This window comes from Sitophilus oryzae, unplaced genomic scaffold, assembly GCF_002938485.1.
Source record: "Sitophilus oryzae breed Bouriz unplaced genomic scaffold, Soryzae_2.0 scaffold_85_pilon_pilon, whole genome shotgun sequence".
NCBI classification, from domain to species: domain Eukaryota; kingdom Metazoa; phylum Arthropoda; class Insecta; order Coleoptera; family Curculionidae; genus Sitophilus; species Sitophilus oryzae.
This window is the reverse complement of record NW_022147483.1, coordinates 3,216,194-3,233,897: the sequence shown is the minus strand read 5'-3', so window position 1 is coordinate 3,233,897 and position 17,704 is coordinate 3,216,194. Positions and strand designations below refer to the sequence as shown.

The 17,704-nt window shown below is 27.7% G+C and overlaps 4 long non-coding RNA genes across 4 annotated transcripts; 1 reads left to right on the top strand and 3 right to left on the bottom strand.

The window, feature by feature from the left end:
- Positions 1-1,654: 1,654 nt before the first annotated feature.
- Positions 1,655-8,137, bottom strand: LOC115890228. Its single transcript, XR_004051602.1, has 7 exons — positions 7,995-8,137; positions 7,657-7,929; positions 7,362-7,594; positions 6,876-7,089; positions 6,267-6,440; positions 2,756-2,930; positions 1,655-1,803 (listed from the first exon to the last, which is right to left on the bottom strand). It is a non-coding gene; the product is annotated as an uncharacterized LOC115890228 (long non-coding RNA).
- A 185-nt stretch (positions 8,138-8,322) lies between these two features.
- LOC115890230 lies at positions 8,323-9,432 on the bottom strand. The gene is made up of 3 exons (XR_004051604.1): positions 9,175-9,432; positions 8,622-8,898; positions 8,323-8,511 (listed from the first exon to the last, which is right to left on the bottom strand). It is a non-coding gene; the product is annotated as an uncharacterized LOC115890230 (long non-coding RNA).
- A 137-nt stretch (positions 9,433-9,569) lies between these two features.
- On the bottom strand, positions 9,570-11,393 carry LOC115890229. Its single transcript, XR_004051603.1, has 2 exons — positions 11,102-11,393; positions 9,570-9,886 (listed from the first exon to the last, which is right to left on the bottom strand). It is a non-coding gene; the product is annotated as an uncharacterized LOC115890229 (long non-coding RNA).
- A 2,952-nt stretch (positions 11,394-14,345) lies between these two features.
- On the top strand, positions 14,346-17,074 carry LOC115890227. Its single transcript, XR_004051601.1, has 2 exons — positions 14,346-16,008; positions 16,057-17,074. It is a non-coding gene; the product is annotated as an uncharacterized LOC115890227 (long non-coding RNA).
- The last annotated feature ends 630 nt before the right edge of the window (positions 17,075-17,704 follow it).

Genomic DNA, 17,704 nt, shown 5'->3' with positions numbered 1-17,704 from the left:
GCTATCATAGAATATATTTAGTTAGATACAACACGAAATATTCAACTAAACAACTAACTGTCTGTAAAAAATAAAAGAATGTGTAATATATTTTTGATATAAAAAATGTATATTTACTTTAGTATACAGGGTGTCGCGTTTTAAAAACATATTCCATACCAATAACATTAAAAAAATTGACAACTTATAACATTTTTGCACTGTTAAAATTAAAAAGCATGTGTGATAATCTTTAAAATCAGAAAAAATGTGCTATTTAATACACTCCTAATATACAGGGTGTCTTATTTAAACATTAAACATGTTTATACCAATAACTGTAACAATTGAGAGCTTATGACACTTTTGCTAATTTAAAATTAAAACTTGACCAAAAAAATTAGGACAAACAGCAATGTTATAGGTATGTAAAAAATAAAATAAAGTTGTTAAGTTAATTTCTATTATGTTATGACAGATGCGCTAGATTTTAGAATATACAATAAAAATCGGTATTAGCGACTGTTTCATGACACACCTTGTACAAGTCTTTGTTGAATGAAATGCGCAACTAAAAATGTCAGTCCACGTGTGCAAGCGTTTTTACGACATATTATTCCTATTTATTTATTATCGAATTTGTTCCATTTCGGTGTATTACAATTATTACATTATTATTATTACAAATACATACAAAATGGCTTACGTTATATAGTCTGTTCAACGAGCCGAAGAAGATTTTGACAGAAGATATCCTTAAAAATGACAGCAAATACACTTTACCTGTTAATTAAAATAACAAACACAACTGTCACTGTCAGGGATCCTCTCGTTGGATAGACTATTAAACATGCCAAAAAAAATATATGAACACAAGTATTAACAAAATGGATTATTTTACTAAAAATAATCATTCCAGAACTTATAAAAAATGATTAAATCGACCATTAAACTATTAAATTATCATCTGATCGTAGATATAGTTAGATAGATTCCATAAAATTTAGTTTATGTTAATACAATAAATAAAATATTAAAAAATATAAACTTTAGAACCAAAATAATACTTGTGTTCATAGAGTTATAGTGACGCAGCTGCGCAAGTATAAAATTTATTATTTTGATAATCCGAAATAAATGAGTAGCTTAGGAAATTATAAATAGTATAAGACAAAAATAATTAAAGAACTACTACTATAAATAATTGGTATTGATACAAATTAATAAAGAATGTCTTTAATTCTATTAAAACAATTTAATTAATAATTACAATATCTAATGACCTTTAATGAATGCAAAAATAAAAGATAAATGAGATTGAAAAAAGACTTAAGAGATGAAAAATTATAACAGATTACTATTACATTGCTCAACATATTTTTCATAAAGATTAATGCATAGATTTTAATGATTTAAAATTAATCAAACATGCCTCAAACTAGAGGCAATTAGATAATAAATAGAGCATTAAAATAAATAAATATAAAGGCAATATAAACAGAGATAATGGTCCTATTTATAAAATAAACTATTGTTCTTAACTAGTGTTTTATTTTGCAAAAGTTTAAGAAAAAAAAAAGATTTCTGTCCAGATTATCAAAATTTTACAAAAAATTAACATTAAAATGACGCCTGATATAATTATATAGTAAGAAGATAAAAACAAATAAACAAATTTATTGAAACAATAACACTATTAATGAAGCTAACGAACCTTGGTGAGGCATTGAGGAGTATTGAGTCTGCTTTATGTTGAGTGAAAGAGGAAAGTGTGAGGAGTAGGAGAAACTGTTGATATCCATTGTTAAGAAAATGCGGAGATATCTAAAAAGCAAAATAAAAATAATATTAAAAAAATGAATAAAGCGATCTATGTAAAAATTAAAATAAATATATTTTTATTAATGCAATAACTATGTTATTTTAAATTATTAATTTGTATATACCCTATGAGAAAAAAAAACAGCATCATAATGGCTTTTAAAATAACAATTGATGACAATTATTTCTGCCAGGTAGACCACAATAATATATCATTTATAAAAACTTGGTATAAAAACTTGTAAAAAATCAAAGAATAAAAAGTTAAAAAAATTCAAAGTTCATATTTTTTTAAGTTAAGGTTTGAATAATAATTGGAATGTTTGAAAGCTTTTTCCTTTTTTTTAAATTTCAATATTATTTTTGACAAGGTTTTATATCAATTTTTAATGAATTACATAAAGAAATAGACGTTAAAAAATTTATATTAAAAAAATATATAACTATGTAAAAAGTAAAATAAATATATATTTTTATCGGCTTATATTGACATTGATTTGGCAAGGCCTAAAAAGTATAAATATGTAAACGAATTCAAAAAGTACGTCCTTCCTTAAATTAATAATTTATATATACTCTGAGAAAAAAATCAGCATCACAGTGACCTTTGGAATGACAAATGATAAAAATTTCTACCAGGTAGGCCACGATATATATCATGCAGAAAAAATTGTCATAAAAACTTATCAAAAATTAAAGGATAAAAAAATTAAACGAAAGCAATGTTTATATATTTTTATGAAAACCTTTGCATAATAATCGGTATGTTTGAAAACTTTTTACTTTGTTACATTTAAATATTACTTCTGACAAATTTTTATATTAATTTTTAATAAACGACATATAGAAATAGACGTTGGCCTCATAGACTTGTGCAGCTTGAATATTATGAAAACTTATCATAATTTTCAAGCTTCTCAATGAAATTTAAAGAAAAAAGAGATAAATAACTTACCAGTGTTGAAGGACTGCGACAACACACTAACAGCTATTAAGTACAGTCCTAAATGGTCTTTCCGAGTCTTTTCCTGGAAGTTTCATTCCATTTAAAGCTTTTGGCTGTCCACCATAATATTTGCAAATAGTACGGCTTGTGGATTTTTAACAGCAATAATTGTCCCATCTTATACCTAAAGTTCCAAAAAAAATATAAAGTAAATTTTTACTATACTAATTTTTGAAGATTTTTGAAAACAAGATTAATAAAAAACAAAACAAAAAAGATTAATCAAAATTATATTTATTAAAATATATATTTATGGCGTTTATTCTACTGGGAACTTTAATATATCGTCAAGGTGTGTGTGACGAGTTCTGTAATTTCAAACCAAACAGTTTTGAATAGCGAATATTGACAATTTGGCGAAGGATTTTTTTAAAAAGTTAATTGCGTGTTGTAATTTGTAATCAGTATAAATTGTGAGAAAATAAATGCGTTAAGTATTTTATCGTGGTGTAAATTAGCGGACCCACGGAATCCGTAACAATATGCAACCAGTAATACAGTATCAGCATTTTATTTTGTCCCGCCTATTTTTAATAGTTGTTGGCTGTTTTAATATTGGAACAAAAGCGCTCCAATATTAGAAAAATTAAAAAAATTTCAAGCTGTCAATCAATAATTGTCCCATCTTATACCTAAAGTTCCAAAAAAAATATAAAGTAAATTTTTACTATACTAATTTTTGAAGATTTTTGAAAACAAGATTAATAAAAAAACAAAACAAAAAAGAGTAATCAAAATTATATTTATTAAAATATATATTTATGGCGTTTATTCTACTGGGAACTTTAATATATCGTCAAGGTGTGTGTGACGAGTTCTGTAATTTCAAACCAGTTTTGAATAGCGAATATTGACAATTTGGCGAAGGATTTTTTTTAAAAAGTTAATTGCGTGTTGTAATTTGTAATCAGTATAAATTGTGAGAAAATAAATGCGTTAAGTATTTTATCGTGAGTGTAAATTAGCGGACCCACGGAATCCGTAACAATATGCAACCAGTAATACAGTATCAGCATTTTATTTTGTCCCGCCTATTTTTAATAGTTGTTGGCTGTTCTAATATTGGAACAAAAGCGCTCCAATATTAGAAAAATTAAAAAAATTTCAAGCTGTCAATCAATAATTGTCCCATCTTATAGCTAAAGTTCCAAAAAAAATATAAAGTAAATTTTTACTATACTAATTTTTGAAGATTTTTGAAAACAAGATTAATAAAGATTAATAAAAAACAAAACAAAAAAGATTAATCAAAATTATATTTATTAAAATATATATTTATGGCGTTTATTCTACTGGGAACTTTAATATATCGTCAAGGTGTGTGTGACGAGTTCTGTAATTTTAAACCAAACAGTTTTGAATAGCGAATATTGACAATTTGGCGAAGGATTTTTTTAAAAAGTTAATTGCGTGTTGTAATTTGTAATCAGTATAAATTGTGAGAAAATAAATGCGTTAAGTATTTTATCGTGAGTGTAAATTAGCGGACCCACGGAATCCGTAACAATATGCAACCAGTAATACAGTATCAGCATTTTATTTTGTCCCGCCTATTTTTAATAGTTGTTGGCTGTTCTAATATTGGAACAAAAGCGCTCCAATATTAGAAAAATTAAAAAATTTCAAGCTGTCAATCAATAATTGTCCCATCTTATACCTAAAGTTCCAAAAAAATATAAAGTAAATTTTTACTATACTAATTTTTGAAGATTTTTGAAAACAAGATTAATAAAAAACAAAACAAAAAAGATTAATCAAAATTATATTTATTAAAATATATATTTATGGCGTTTATTCTACTGGGAACTTTAATACATCGTCAAGGTGTGTGTGACGAGTTCTGTAATTTCAAACCAAACAGTTTTGAATAGCGAATATTGACAATTTGGCGAAGGATTTTTTTTTAAAAGTTAATTGCGTGTTGTAATTTGTAATCAGTATAAATTGTGAGAAAATAAATGCGTTAAGTATTTTATCGTGAGTGTAAATTAGCGGACCCACGGAATCCGTAACAATATGCAACCAGTAATACAGTATCAGCATTTTATTTTGTCCCGCCTATTTTTAATAGTTGTTGGCTGTTTTAATATTGGAACAAAAGCGCTCCAATATTAGAAAAATTAAAAAAATTTCAAGCTGTCAATCAATAATTGTCCCATCTTATACCTAAAGTTCCAAAAAAAATATAAAGTAAATTTTTACTATACTAATTTTTGAAGATTTTTGAAGACAAGATTAATAAAAAAACAACACAAAAAAGATTAATCAAAATTATATTTATTAAAATATATATTTATGGCGTTTATTCTACTGGGAACTTTAATATATCGTCAAGGTGTGTGTGACGAGTTCTGTAATTTTAAACCAAACAGTTTTGAATAGCGAATATTGACAATTTGGCGAAGGATTTTTTTAAAAAGTTAATTGCGTGTTGTAATTTGTAATCAGTATAAATTGTGAGAAAATAAATGCGTTAAGTATTTTATCGTGAGTGTAAATTAGCGGACCCACGGAATCCGTAACAATATGCAACCAGTAATACAGTATCAGCATTTTATTTTGTCCCGCCTATTTTTAATAGTTGTTGGCTGTTCTAATATTGGAACAAAAGCGCTCCAATATTAGAAAAATTAAAAAAATTTCAAGCTGTCAATCAATAATTGTCCCATCTTATACCTAAAGTTCCAAAAAAAATATAAAGTAAATTTTTACTATACTAATTTTTGAAGATTTTTGAAAACAAGATTAATAAAAAACAAAACAAAAAAGATTAATCAAAATTATATTTATTAAAATATATATTTATGGCGTTTATTCTACTGGGAACTTTAATACATCGTCAAGGTGTGTGTGACGAGTTCTGTAATTTCAAACCAAACAGTTTTGAATAGCGAATATTGACAATTTGGCGAAGGATTTTTTTAAAAAGTTAATTGCGTGTTGTAATTTGTAATCAGTATAAATTGTGAGAAAATAAATGCGATGAGTATTTTATCGTGAGTGTAAATTAGCGGACCCACGGAATCCGTAACAATATGCAACCAGTAATACAGTATCAGCATTTTATTTTGTCCCGCCTATTTTTAATAGTTGTTGGCTGTTCTAATATTGGAACAAAAGCGCTCCAATATTAGAAAAATTAAAAAATTTTCACGCTGTCAATCAAGGCTTCAATTTAGGGCAAAATAAAATGCTAACACTGTACAAATTGCAAAGTATGAACATTCTACAAAATTTAATAATTTTACAGAATTTTCAAGCTTATCAATGCCAATTCATAAAAATATATAGAATATAGAGGGTATTTCACGTAACTAGCTCATTAAAAGTGTTTTAAGATGAAATTTAGTCTAAATTAAACTAGTTATAGACTTAGAAAAATATATATACCCGGAAAAACTTTTAATGAACCAGTTGTATGAAAATCTCCTCTGTATATAAAATGATCAAAATAACTTACCATTATTAAAAGGTAACAGATGTGGAGCCCAACCCTGGCTCTATAACTTTGCATCCTGAAACGACTGACATTTGTCTGTATCCAATCAAAAATTTTCCTTCAAAGCTGCAACTTGTTCGTTGAGTTGTGACAGCAGCTGTCAAAATGTCCATTACCATCAATTTGTTCGGCTCACTAAAAGTACAAAAAAAATAAATAATAAAAAAAATTATGACGTCAGTTTGTTCATGCTAAATTTATCATAATTTTCTTGTATTGCTTACTAAAAATACAAAAAATAAATAAGTAAATTTTTAAAAAGTCAGTTTCTTCACACATTTTGGAATAAAAAATATGTTTTTTTAATATGTTAGGTAGATAAAAAAAACGCAAGTAACTTTTTAAAATATTGTCAAATATTCATAGATTTTTACAAAAACAAAACATACTAAATAAAATTAAAATTGTCTGATACAAATTTGTAAATAACTACAAAGATTGAAAAACAAATAATATATTAATATATTTTCAATCTCAAACTTATTTTATTTTGAATTTGAAGCCTACAATTTTGTAGTTAAATACAAAAATTGTAGCCTTAAAAAATAATAAAAAATAAAAATAACTTACCATTTTCATAGCGTATTGGTAATGAAGACCAATCAAACTAAGTACTATTGATTGTATCTTGAAATTGTCATTTGTGGGTAAGATTTTCAGTATCATTATTCCATTCAAAAAATTCCTCCTGCATTCATCAAACTTATGTACAGTTAGTTCTAACTCATTTGCAGATTTGTAACAGCAACTGTTAACGCCCAGTACATATCACTCGAACAGATATCTAAAAATAAAAAAATAAACAAATATTAATAAGTATATTAATTTGTATTAATGTAGAAAATTAAAATAAATAAGAAAACATTGTAATATCAATATAGATAGTCAAAATACAAAATTAAGTTGATTTGAATAAAAAAAATTCTCCTAATAAATTTAAAATTAAATGTTGCACCTAAAGATATTGAAATATACACATTATGTGTCAAATATGTCATAAATTCCAAGCTTTCCAAAAACTTTAATAGGATAGAAAATAATGTGAAAAAAACTTACCATTTTTGAGAGATATCTGCGTTGTTGAAGTCAATTTAATATCCTGTATCTACTGTAGAATAAATTGGTTATTTGTGAGCCTTTTCCCAGTTTAAATTATGTCAAAATTTCTTTGATGTTTCTAATAATTCATCCAAGTTGTTATAACAGCTGCCATTCTACATTTCCACCAATAGATATTCTTGTATAATACACAAATAAATGAAACATGATGTCCAAGATACCAATAACATCTATAAAAAAATAAAAGTTGTGATAAGTATTTATTTTTTTGTAACTAGATGAAAAAAATTACCTTAATACAGTGGCTCCAAATTTCATTCAAAAAACTTCCGTTACAGCGAACAAAGTCCTCCTCCTTTCCTCAAACATCTTCTATCTCCTTTCCTTCTATTTCAAAGCAATCCTCTTCCATCTTCTCTGTCCTATTCTATTTTCCAAGTCACCAATTCTTATTCAACTACTTATATAACTAAGTTATACAAATTTCAGGCGTCTTACAAACATTTTTTAAAAAGGGGGAAAAGGGATATAATGCTACAGCAAACGACTACGCTAGCGCACCTACCTAAAAAAAGAAAAACACTTTTTTTAGTCAAAGAAAATGATAAATATAAAGTTATATAAATTTACCTGATGGCATCTAGAAGATGGCCCTAATCCTGCTGTTGTCCCCCCAAAAAATTCATTCCAAAGCGGTTTAGTACTAAAAAGATTTATGCAGGAACAAACTAAATTTAATTTTAGTAACAATAATAAATTACTAATACTTTAAATGTCGTTATAATGTAAAATTAAATTATTTACTAATTTACGTTTAATTAAAAATCACTATTAAAAAAATTAAATAATATTATCAATTTTAAAATAAGACGAAAAATAGTTATTTCCAAATATAATAGAAAAACAATATGCTACCTAATTTTGTCTCTTTGGAGTTATTTTTTTATTACCCATTTATTATTGCTAAAAAACTTTATATCAAAGCCTTGTATAGAGTAAGAAAAAAAGTAAAAATGAAATGTAAAAATTGCAAATTAAAAAATGAGTACTTAATGCAACATTCTGTAAATGTAGGGAACCTAAAGTTACTGCTTTGGAACCACGACGCGAACCGACTTTTGAAGTTCTCCAAACCATACTGTATCACCTGTAAGAGAAAAAAAATAATATTAGAATATTTCTAATAAATACATATGCTAGAAGAAACAAAAAACAAGCTTTAGACAACAAAAAAAATATAAAAATATAAAACCTCACCATCACATCTTGCTTAAGTTCATTTTCAGTCCCACCATAATAATTATACGGCGAAAAAAACAGTGGCGTCTCACTGCTATGGGGCACATCGAATGTCCCCAACTCCATGGACTTCGGTCGATCCTGTAGAGTTGACAATAAACACGTTTTCCAGGTATTCGACGGTGCCTGGAACAACCCGAAATGTTTTGGGACTGATCATATATGCAGCATGTAGATAGAATTTCTGACTTCTTCAATCTTGTTTTTTAAAATCGCGCTGCGAACCCGGGTTGTCCTGAAAAAATGAAAAAAAAATTAGTTGTATAAGTAACTACAAGTTAAATTAGAATTTAAACTTATATCTACTATTAGTTTTAAAAAAGTTGTTCTAATTACTATACAAGTTAGACTACCTTAAATTGAAGCTCATGTATGTTGTAACAAAAAACTAAAATATACAACACTTTATATAAAAAGAATTTTGAGTGGTACATGTGCGATAGAAAAGTTATTTGGTAGAGAGTACAGTAAAAGTTTCAAATTTAATGTAATATAAAAAAATTAGACTTACTTTTAACAGGTTTAAGTTAGGCCTGGTTATGCTCGCCTCCGACCGACATTTTCTGCCTTCAAAATTCGACGCGGGGCAGACCAAGAGAAAAAAACAAAAAAATGTTTCCACGACCCGCCTGCGAGTGTGTGCTGGTTGCCTTCCTTATGCAGATTCGACCCATTGGTCGACGATTAAGCCTCACCAGTCAGTTCCCATCCCAATTAAGCCGCCTCGTCTGGGGTCACCCTCGTCACCCGTCGGACGGACATCCACCGGGACCCCTACAGGCGGACCCCCTCATCATCTTCAATGTGTCCGATATCCCGCCCCTGCCTCTTCGAGGGTCACGGAATACGTGCACGAAGAAATCTCGGAGCTTGGGTGCCAGGTTGTATCCGGCCGAAGCCTCTAGCATTAGAACACCTAGCTCGTAAATCAGAGGGTGGTGACTCCCTTGGGTACCTCTGCATGCTACACAGGTCATCGATGCCCGAACATCAGGGTTAGGGGGTGACCCAAGAAGTCTCCTCTCTTGGGGAAGGCCGCGCCACGTTCTGTAGTCATCTTAAGCCGGGGATCCACACCGACAAAAACACTGTTAACCAACCACATCAGCTAACGAAATTCACTAATGTTGAATTAGGAAATTTTATTAACCAACACAGAGAGCTAGCAATGCTCGTGTGAGTGGGGAAGGAGTGTGTGGTGTTGTAGTATTAATATAACGCGCCTAAAAAAAGAAAAAATATGGAATACCTAAAAAAATATTATCGAACACCTAAAAAAATATTACGACAATATATAAAGAGGTATATTTATTTTAAATGAAAAAAGAGATGCTCTATTTATACCTCAGCAATATTTTATAAGATTTTTCCTTGATTATTATACCTACCAAAAATGTCAAAAATATAAAGATGTTATATAATCTAGGGAAAAAATTGATATAAATTTGATGAATATGGACAAAATCCAAAGAATTTTTCCATGATGTAACACATAAAAAAATAAAATACACAAGGAGTTTTTAGAGTTGTAACATAGGTATATTATTTAGAGCTAAAAGTTAAACCTACAGTGTTTCAAATAAATAAAAAATATTAAAGTTATATTTTTTTAACAATGAGACATCATATATAATTTATTACATTTTTAGTTTCTACTATGAAGACACAAAAAACATTCGATCAAATTTACCTCAAAATCACACTTACTGTTTTCAAAATATTTTAATTTTTATAAAAATTCAGTAACAATTGATTTATTTCTTCAATGCAAATTTACAACTAATACTGAATTAGCAAAAATCATTTGTCAACATTAATACTATTTTTTAACATGTAATATTACATAACGCGCTTTAAAAGAGAGATATATTTTAAAATACCAATATCAGAAATCATTACAAAAAAGCTGAAACATAAATATGTAGGATTCTTAAATAAAAAAAATACGTAATAAAATTCCTAATGTACGTACCTATTTAAAACTTAAATACAAAAAACCTACTCATTCAAAATATTATTAAAATGGGCATATTATATTTTTAAAAAATAAAGAACACTCTAAGTATGCCCAAAAAGAAATTTAAATTAAAAATAGCAATTTACAAAAAATCAAGACATCGAATTCCAACAGGCGGCCATTTTATTTAAACATTTCTTGACCGAGAAAATTAAACAAAAAATCAAAGATACCATCACGTAATTTACCAAAAATATAGTACTATTTTACCCGCTTATATGTAACACGCAGTATAGAAAGTACCAAAAATACATAGTTTTACATACTTATCTATTAACTACGTATATTATTTAAACAATATCCTTAAAAATTAATAACTTAATGGGAAACTTGAGAACAAGGCATCCATGATGGATATTGCGAAATCCAAAAATATTAAACTAAAATATCTCAAAAAATACATAAAATTACAAGTACTCACTTTTTCAGGAGGCTAAGCAGGGCACTAGTAACAGATTACGCATAAATTGTGTACACTAAACGCACTTTTTCGTCAGAAAATTTAAAAAAATCGATGCAACGGACGAGAGGACATGCGGATCCTTCAATTGCAAACGACCAAAGCATGACCGGCGTTGCCAGATTAAAGTCATTCGTAAAATTTAAGCTGCTCATAAAATTAATTTATTTATTACTAATAAAATTGTTTATAGGAAAATTCTTGTAAATTAAGCTTAATTTTGTTCTCAAAAGTTATTATTTACTCAATACGTTCCACTGAAATCGTTTTTTTGCGTAAGGCAATCATTGCGTCACACACAAAAATCATAAAATAAACATAAAATGAAGCTGTTTAAATACATTTTTAATGCTATAAATATATCGAAACCAAGAATAAAGGATATAATGTTAGTACGTAATTACAAGAAGAAATGAAAGAAATTTCTACAAAACAACATTACTGGTACTTATTTTACTAAAAATATAAATATAGAAATGACCCTTACTATAGTGCCAGCGATCAATTTAAACTAATATAAATTCACAAATATCACATAGAGAAAAAGATTTTCGACATTTTTTAACAATCCGGCAACATTGAACGAGAATAAAATTCAAAACCATAAAATAATTAACTAGAAAGAAGTGTCAACTCTGTGTTAAATCGTGGAAACACGATACGCCACCGAAAGCCTTCGTTGTCGTCTGGAGAACTAATTTTCCAATTGACAGGTTGACATGATAAGGACATGATGGCTTAATTTTCATTTCCGTTTCCGGTTATTCAATGGCGGGCCCTTAAATTAATTAAACGAATTGTCTTTATTTGTATTTATTCCCTCCAGTATAAAATATCATACAAAACTTATTTTAAATTGAAATTATCTGGTACGCACATAATTAGATGAACTATAAAATCATGCATTTCTTTAATATTTGAATAAATTATTAAGAATCAAGTGTTTTTATTCGATAAATATCCCTTAGTTTAATAAGAAACTAATTCTATATAGTTAAATAGTAAGAAATATGAGATAAATTGAGATAAATTTTATAAAAAAAACTTCATAAGTCTTTAACTTGACTCAATGTTGACAGCTCTTACCGGATGTATCTGTTCAACTTTTGGCGCCACAATTTTCAAATTTGAAATTTAATTATGCTGAAAAATCCTTTATTTATAAGAAAAAATATATTAATAAGTACAAATTATGAGCGAAAAAACGGCGTCCAGTTGGCTGGGAAATGACGATTGAGTACATTTGCCATAAATTTACATATAAAATGACAGCGATCTTTATTTCATAGTCATCGCTGACGCTATTTTTTTTCGATCATATATTACGGTATTATTTATATTATTATTTTAATATTTCGCACAACACGTGAACGCTTATTATGTATTTTCATAGTCAATAAAATTAAATAGAAATAAAACTCTAGATTCCTATAATTAATCTAATTGCTTAGATTATTTGTGTTATTATGCTACGTTTAAAAAGTGCTTTATTAAACATTCGGAAAATTAAAAGCGATATGTGTCCAAGTTTCTTCTTTTTTTTTAATTTTTAAATGCTGTAGCTCCATATCATGTTCATAATAGGTTTTTCTTAACATTCAGTTAAAACTACTGAGGCCTTAAAATAAGGCCTCCGTAATTAAAACTGTAGAATCAGCTTCAGCGACATTAACAGTTACCTTGTTAAGATTTTTCTATTCTTACACCTAATTTATGTGATTTTCTTAGCATATATGATTTATAAACCATATTTTTCCTAATGGAAGGATGGAAGGATATGCAAGATTCAGATAGGTATTTTAACATTTATTTTCCAGACAAAGCATACTATAGTTTTAAGATTAAGACATAATAACCTTCACCATATTGTCAAGATTTGGCATTATAGGAAACAAGAAATTACAGGAAAATCAAAGTACACGATATTAAATACTGTAATGTATTTTACGACACAAACCCTTATAAAAAGAAAAAGATAAAACATAAAGCTTATTTTAGTCTTATCAACACTTTTCACTCTTCGATAAAATATATGTCTAAAATTGCTATTAATCCACTAACTTGATATTTTTAATAAATTATGATACAAACATAACCAAAATAGGTAAAATGTCAAAAAACCTCTAAAAAAAGGTAAAAAAACCTCTATCTCCCATTGACGTGTGTATTGTTCTATAAGACTCGTCATGGTAATAATTCAATCAATACATCAATATATATATAATCAAAACGATTGTTGCCTGTAAACAGAGATATAGACTTATAATTCTAATAAGTTTAAAACCATTAAGAAAAAATCCGTAAAAGACAATTTTTAATTCTAATGTAAATATATAAATAAATGTTATCATTATTACAATTTTATATACTTATAATAGTTTCATTTCACAATTTTCATTATCCTTCTTACCTTAATTTTGGATATCAAGATAAATCTGAAATTATAAAATTAATTCTAGAATTTGTATTTTTACTGATTGTCAAAAAAAATTTCAACTGCAAATAATTCGAAAATAAACTGAAATTTGGCAACATCGACGATGTGCGCTTGCGTAGTATCGATGATTAAATGCAGCAAATATGGGCTTCAAGGTCAGCCACCGGATCGACATCTTTACCGAAATATTTCTATGGGCTTGTATCTTTGATTAAAATTTAAATAAACGAAATAAACCTACAATCAGGAAATGTATACGAAAAGCGCATGTGTAGTATTGACACAGCTTAAGTAAATATTTATTCTGTAAGCCGTGGTATTGATGAGCAAGTGCAGCAAATAGAAATCTCAAGATCAACTAAAGTTTTCTTTTTTTGTTACATGTGTAGACATCTATCTGACAAGTACGTATTGACACAGCTTAAGTAAATATTTATTCTGTAAGCCATGGTATTGATGAGCAAGTGCAGCAAATAGAAATCTCAAGATTAACTAAAGTTTTCTTTTTTTGTTACATGTGTAGACATCTATCTGACAAGTACCAAACTTTTTCATAATAGAAATGTGTAAAAATACAAATCCCGACATCTAACTGACATTAGTAAAAATTTAAATTTAAAGAGATCTGTAATATTTATAATAGGTGGGGCTGACATCTAACGTATTGATTGAGAAATGTTAATTTTTCAGTTTCAAAAGAAAAATCAAATGTTAATTTTAGAGAAATTAAATTTGCTTCTACAAAAAAAGAAAAAACACATTCAGATAAATAACATTTAATAACTGTGTAATAATTATTTACAATAATAGACATATTTTTAAGATTTAAACAATATACAAGATAAAATTGCTAATTAATATATGAAAACTATTTTTTGAACCTGTTCCTTTTAAAAAGTAAATAATAATAAACATCAATATATTTATTTTCTCGGTACATGTATGTATACAGGATGATCTCTAATTTATGTATATAACTTGTATAAGCCGTATCACCCTAGTCTTGTACACAGAAATTTATATGAGGCCATTGAAGAGCCTAGTTTTAAAAGTATCTTATAATGACATACATCGGTTTGATGTGCTGTTTTTATATTACTAGTAATTTTCACAAAATACCCACTAAATAACAAAATTATTCTTTTTTATTCTACAACTCAGTAAATAAAAATATATAAATTACACGTTATACTTACTTTTTGAAATAAATTACACTTAGCATTAGTATAAAATATAGCAATTTTTCTGAAACTTCAAATAAAAATAATTATTGACTATATAAAAGTATTATTTTTGTTTCAAGTTAAGAACTAACATAAGCTTGAATATTTTTAATCATATACAATATAAAACAATATACTGCCATCCTATACAAGCAATGAAATGATTTGAAGACTTGAATCTGACTTGAATGTTCTAAGACTTTATTGAAACTTGACTTGAATGTTCTAAGTGCAAAAATCTGACTTTTCTGATGATTTTTTTTATCGTAAACCGTTTCAAAGTTATGGCACTTTTAATGGAAAAGGATTTTTTTACGTGTTATTTAAATAGAAAACTTTGAATGTTCACCGACACCTTTTAAAAGCGAGCTAAAATCCTGCCTTCCAGGGATATTTTTTTCTAGGATATTAAGTTTATTTTAACCTTTGAATAAGAAGACTAAGGAAGGAGCATAATGCTATCCATGTATTCATGCATGGTGGGCGGAAAACAAGGTTATTAGATTCTACAGGTTACCTCAGTCGACAGATTTTAGGCGAGAGGTGCGCGGAGGACGGCGGGTGTGCGTGACGTAGTTCTGAGACCCGCCGTATCTCTTTTTAATACCTTCCATTTCTTTCTTTCTCGTACGGTTTAATGGCAATGGCCGTTGGTTTGGTAGTGGTTTTGTATCGTTTTTGTATTATTTCTTTATTTTCTAATATTTCTTTAAGTGTTACTGGTTAAATTAATTGTGGTCTGTGAACTACACATATTTAAGTAGTTTGTGGACAATTTATTATTTGCGTAGATCTCAGGAACTGGTAATTAAGTGAGTATAATTACTTATATAAATGTTCAGCCTAGAGAAACGTTTATCGGCATGTTTATACTAATTTTTAATAACTATTTTTTTTGAAAAAAAACAATAAGATTTAATATTTTTAGGATGCTGTGAACTCGGTGTACAGTTACTACTTGTCAAAATAGCCTAGAAAAGGCTAAAAATTTGGAAAAATTATTAAATTTCATGCTTTCCCGAAGAATACCGAAATTACTGAAATATGGGTGCAGATTCAAAGCGTGTAGAGTTGTAGAGATGGAAAATGGAATGTAGAAACTTGTAGGATTTGTTCAGATCATTTTACCGATGACGATTATGAAAGAGATCTTCAAGTAAGAGGAATTATTAGGACTTGGAAACTAAGAAAAACATTAAAAGCAATTGGTAAATAATTCAAAGCTTTTCGGCTTTTTTGTAATATAATATTTTTAGTTATATAGGTATGAGTAGAATCTTATGTAAAAGTAAAAAACAGTCAGTCCACCTGACAAAATTGATCCATTGAGGCAAAAACGAGTTGAACAAAGAAGAACACAAGTGGCGGTGGAGGAATTACTAATGAAAAATTTCGAGGAAAGCAATGTAAATGTTGCCGAGGAACACAGTACCGTAGCATCTGGAGCTGTTATTACTTGTGTTGGTCATCCAATGTATGATGAATTATTGTTAAAATATAATGAATTGAAAACTATCCTTTCTCTAAAGGAAGAATTATTGATGGCAGAGGACCAAAAAATTAAGAAATAACAAAAACAACTTTTAAAATCTCAACTACACTTGAAGCAGAAAAGTCCTATAAAACAGTAGAATACTAAGCCGGTTAGTTTATTTATAAATTTTAAATTCAACTTTTGTTCTAAATTTAAACTTTAAGTTTAAAGAAAATAAACAAGAAATGCTAAGAATTTTTTTTTACAATGTAAACTATTTTTATTTATATACATATTTAGAAATTAATTATACAAACCATGTCGTAAAATTGGTATTTCTGAATTGTTTAAAACTATTTGTACTAAATTTGCATATACATCATTTATATTACAAATAAATAATTTATTGCTTTGATTAGGTACTTTGATTTATTTATTTCAATAACTATACAAATTCATATATTACTAAATAAAAATGTAAGGGTATTGATAATAATTTCCAAATATTAAATTTTATTTATTGTATCTATTTTTATAAATATATACCAAAATATTTATGAAAAAGAAAATCAAGATTTATTCACGATAAGATCCTTTTACAAAATCTTCAAAATTAATTAACTTTTTACGTTTTAATACATTTACACATTTCATTTAAATTATATGAAAATAATTTAATTTTTTACATTTTAGAAAAAAATATAAAACATTACAAAATAATACCAATCTTTTTGAATTTTGCATTATTTTAAAGAGACGACAAAATACAAATTTAAACTGTTAGTACGAGAGAGACAAAATCCATATAACTTCTAGGCTAGACAAAGAGGAACTGGGTCTCGGGCTGACGTCACGCGCTATGATTGGTTGGGCTTAGGTGAGGTAACCTTTAGAGTATAATAACCTTGGGCGGAAAAAGCACTCTAGGGTGGAGATCCTTGACAGTTCTGTTTGACGATTCATTTGACACATTTGAATTTGATTTGAAATTTTGTGGATTTGTCAGTCTTTACGGAGCTTATTTTATGTCATTTATTATTTATTCTACTACTGATAGTTGTATTAAGGTAGTAAATCTAGACAGTGACTAGTAAATTAACAGTGACATTATCGCGATTTATCGAAAAAGACTCTAAAATAGTTGGTTGTGTAGCGTGCGGTAGATCTCGGCAAAAATTGAGTGAAATAATGGAACAACTTTTCGCTAGTAAGTGAAAAAAAAAATTGGGTCTACCCCACGTCTACCCTACATCGTGGACTCAATAAATATGTTGTTTTATTTGACGTTGTGAATAAATGTTGGTAGTTATTAAAATTGTTACAAAAATATATAATTCTAATAAAAATAGATAAGTTATAATAATTATTTATTAACACAAAAGTCCGATACGCTACTGAAGCAGGTAAATCTGGTAAATCAAATTGACGTA